At 34.6% G+C, this 4694-nt stretch overlaps 1 pseudogene; it reads left to right on the forward strand.

Moving 5' to 3' along the window:
• The first annotated feature begins 1288 nt into the window (after positions 1-1288).
• Positions 1289-4490, forward strand: LOC121243064 (annotated as a pseudogene).
• The last annotated feature ends 204 nt before the right edge of the window (positions 4491-4694 follow it).

Genomic DNA, 4694 nt, shown 5'->3' on the forward strand with positions numbered 1-4694 from the left:
TTGCGTTTAAATTGAATTGAAATAACCTTTTCATTCTCACGTTTAAATTGAATTGAAATTAACTTTTGTCTAAACCGTAAGAGACATGGACTGACTCATCATTTCGTGGCTGTCACGAAACATATAATATATAATTCTCCCAGTTTGGCCACGGGCCATGACCATGAAGCAGTCTCGATCACGTGAATATCGATGCATTTATCAAACATTAATCATACAATCCAAAAGAAAAAACATATATAAATAATTGTTTTACATGAATTTGTTACATAACTTTTAATAAAATATAATTATTATTATTATATTTTCAATATAAATTTATCAAAACCATCAAAATTAAATAAGTTCAGAAAATTACTTAATAAGTTAAGACCACAATAGAACAGCTTGTTATATATAGCGGATGCTTAATTAATTTGAATTATCCCGAGGTAAATACATATGTGACTGACGTTATGCCCCCACGCCTTATGTACCATTAAATAGTTAATTAATTAGAGCTAGAGCTTTAGTTTTTAGCTGGACATGAACCAATTATATATAAGGAAGGTGCCCGGGCGCTGGATCGAGGTACCTAGGATATATGCGTGCGAGCAAAATAAATTAAGGCACAAAATTCTAGACCCATTTTCATATTTTTTTTTTTTTAAAAAAGACAGACGATGTTACTGCTCCGTATAGAAGAGAAGCACTATAAATATAAAGATGTTTTTTTTAAAATAATCTTATAAATTAATATGATTTTATAATATGATATCTTAAATTATTTATTTTATAATCAAAATATTTTTACAATTTAACATACTGCATCAAAGTACGTTAATTTATAAATTTATTTTATAAGATCTCTATGCAGTTAAAACATTTTTCTTCTATACATATCGGGACCACAGTGGCACTTTCAATTAAAAGAATTCTGATATATATATACACATACATACATCATGCATGAATATATAACGTTATCCCATTCTGGGTGAGATCGAAGTACCAGATCATGTATAGCTAGAATACGATGTTTAATGCTAAGTTGAAATTGTTGGACAGGACTGGCCAGTCTTCTAAAGCATGCATGCATACCCGTTGCGAACAAATTAATTAACTGATGATCATCACTACTTAGGACGTGCGCGTCCCATGTGTTTTCAATTCGGATTTGTTTTGCAAATAATTTATTCATTATAGATTATTTTAAATGTATACAGTGCCGAGCATTTATCTATAAATAGCGCTTAGAACTTCTGCTGATGCTCACAGAACAAACTAACAGCAAAGCAACATTGAGGGAGAGAGAGAGAGAGAGGCCAGGTAGTACTTTTACTGTCTTTAAAGATTTCTTTCTCTGGTAGGCCGAAGTGCGGCAGACAGAACATGAGATTGAAGAATCTAGGTTTGGTCCTAGGATTTCTAGGTTTTTGGCTTCTGTATGGGGTGTTGTTTTGCATCGCATATGATGTCCACCACTACAGCTTCGTTGTAAGTACTGCTTTTCAATATATATATATGCAATTGTAAGTACAGCTTCATCGCATATCATCACCACGCTTGCTCCTTTCCCAATATATATATATACATATATTTATAGATGTATATATAGACCATCGTGCATGCATGCGAACAATATATAGTCAATTAAATATTTATTCTTTCGATCAGTATGTGGAAAGAAGTATTGCTTTATATATCCAGTATTGATCAATATCCTAGCTATCACACACAGGGAAAGAATTAAGAAATTGCGCGCATGCAGCTGCGCTGTCAATATATATCAGCTAGTTAGCCTGATCATCCTAGAGCATGCATGCATTTAAAACTACTGTACATATATATATATTGTAGATAAGAAATGCGAAATACAAGTATCAAATAGATAAGTTTTATATAAGTTTTTATAAAAAAGTGATTCTCACCAATAAAAATTAGGTTTTTTTACATTTTTTTAAGGTGGAATCTGTTTTTTTATAAGGATTTGGACTTGTTTATTTGGAGTTTGTATAAATTATTTCTCTTTTATATATAGGCTGCAGTTTGCATGTAGGCTGGTAAGTTTGCTCATTTTCCATAGGATTGTACGTTTTACTGATCATCCGGAGTAGACAATTCAAATTTACCATACGCTGTTTTACATGAGTTGATCGAAAATGAGCATACATTCTGGTTGCAGCTGAAGGAGACAAATTTCAAAAGGCTGTGTGAAGAGAAGACTATTCTTACTGTAAATGGCATGTTTCCTGGCCCAACAATTCGTGTCCGCAAAGGCGATACGGCATATGTTAACGTTCACAACCATGCAGATTATGGTGTTACTATTCACTGGTATAGTAATGACCGGCCATGCGTACCCTGTCTAGCTTCCCCCTTCATTCTCACAAATTTGCAACACCTAATTGTAGCCTTGTTTCTTTTAATCATGGAAGACGAATCGACTTCCATGCATACTAGTTGCAGGTTTCTGCATTTAGTTCGTAACAGAGACCGCGAATCACAATTCTGCGCAAATAAAAAGTTATACTCTTAATTTAATAATCTGCATGTATGCAAGTTTGTTTCCTAGCTAGCTAGCGACCACAATCCATGATAATTAAGGTACTGTTTAACGTCTGAACATATCAAAAAGCTATGAGACGGATTATGTAAATTAATGAACGTTTTTTTAATGATCTTTATTTACAGGCATGGAGTGAAGCAACCAAGAAATCCATGGTCAGATGGACCGGAGAACATCACACAATGCCCCATCAAACCAGGAAAAAACTTCACCTATGAGGTCATCTTTTCTGATGAAGAAGGAACTCTTTGGTGGCACGCCCATAGCGACTGGACACGTGCCACAGTCCATGGAGCCATTATTATTTACCCTGATGTGGGAGTAACCCCAAATTATACATATGATGCAGAAGAAGTCATTATACTCGGTAAAACCCATAAAATTCATATACTGATGAAGCTAGAACTGTAAAAACCATAAAATTCATGGCTCAAATATTATGTTACCATTTATGTAAAACTCAATAGTACTGCTATAAATCCGAATCTTCGTCTAACTTTCTGCAGGAGACTGGTATAAGGAAAACTTGACAACATTAGTGGAGGCTGCTGCAGCAGTCGGCATTGATCCAAACGTATCAGATTCTTACACCATCAATGGCCAACCAGGATATCCAAATAATTGCTCCACCGGTATGCATAAATATATATATATATATATGAGAACTACTACATATGCAAAGAAATTTGATGTGATTTTATAGAATTCATTAGATCTACTTTACAATAAAAATAACTTTATATGAATCTAATTTATCATACCAAATCAGATCAGTTTATGAGTTTATTTTTGTGAAGCGTTATAAACCAGGATTGAAGATTAATCGGATACCGCTCGTCTACTATATATATTAATTTTGTCGTACGTATGCGTTGCATGCAGAAACAACGTATGCTCTACCGGTCCAAGAGGGCAATACGTATCTTCTTCGAATTGTAAATGCGGTGATGAATACAGAGATGTTCTTTGGGATCGCAAAACACAACCTCACAGTTATTGGACAAGACGGTGCATATACAAGCAAGTTTGACACTAGTTACATAATGATAACCCCAGGACAAACAATGGACGTCTTGCTCACAGCAAATCAGTCTCCGGCCGATAACTATTACATGGCTGCTAGTTCATTCGCAGCTTCCGATGCCCCTTACGATGAAACCAACACTTCAGCTCTTGTCGTCTACAATAATTCTCCATCCTCTATTCTCTATCCACAACTCCCTTAACCCAATAATACAAATGCTGCAATCAGCTTCACAAGTCAAATAAAGAACTCAGAATCGGTTAATCTCCAAGAAGGATTTGATGAAAGAATCATTATTACAGTTTCTGCGAATCAATTGCCTTGTGATCTAGATGAATGTGACGGTCCACAGGGTAATAAACTATCTACAAGCTTAAACAACGTAAGTTACGTCTCAACAAGTATTGATATATTGCAGGCATACACCAGGTACGTACATCCGTACCCCCACAATTAATATATATTCCATTGTAGTCGTTGTGATAAAGTATAAATCTTAGTCCTCAGATCTACTTACACGAAATTATTACAACCTTTTAATTTGCACTTTGCAGAGGCTTGCTTGGCACTTATGAAGAGTTACCTCATAACCCTCCATTTCCTGGCACTAACTGGACAAACATTGAGAGGGATGATCCGGAATATATATTTCCAAGCCAAGGGACGAAGGTTTTGACGATAGATTATGGTAAATCTATTGAAATAGTGTACCAAGGAACTAGTATTGGGAATCCGGAGAACCATCCATTGCATCTTCATGGTTATAGCTTCTACGTGGTCGGGACGGCTTCTGGAAACTTTACCGAAGAGGCCTATCAAGAAAATCTCAATTTGGACAATCCACCTAAAGTTAACACTGTTGGAGTTCCTAAAAGCGGTTGGATTGCCGTTAGATTTGTTGCTAATAATCCAGGTTAGCAATTGTCTTCGATATATAATATTGTTACTTATTATTATCATCATAGAAGTGTTTATTGTTACTTATTATCATCGTAAAAGTGTTACGGATACAATAATATTAGAGTATCGTTTTCTTCTTTAAAAAACAAAAAAAATTAATATAGATACAAAGATATTATATAAACTAAATTTACAAACTAATATGTCTTTATAAGATTTGTT

Source organism: Juglans microcarpa x Juglans regia, chromosome 8D, assembly GCF_004785595.1.
Source record: "Juglans microcarpa x Juglans regia isolate MS1-56 chromosome 8D, Jm3101_v1.0, whole genome shotgun sequence".
In the NCBI taxonomy this organism is placed as follows: Eukaryota; Viridiplantae; Streptophyta; class Magnoliopsida; order Fagales; family Juglandaceae; genus Juglans; species Juglans microcarpa x Juglans regia.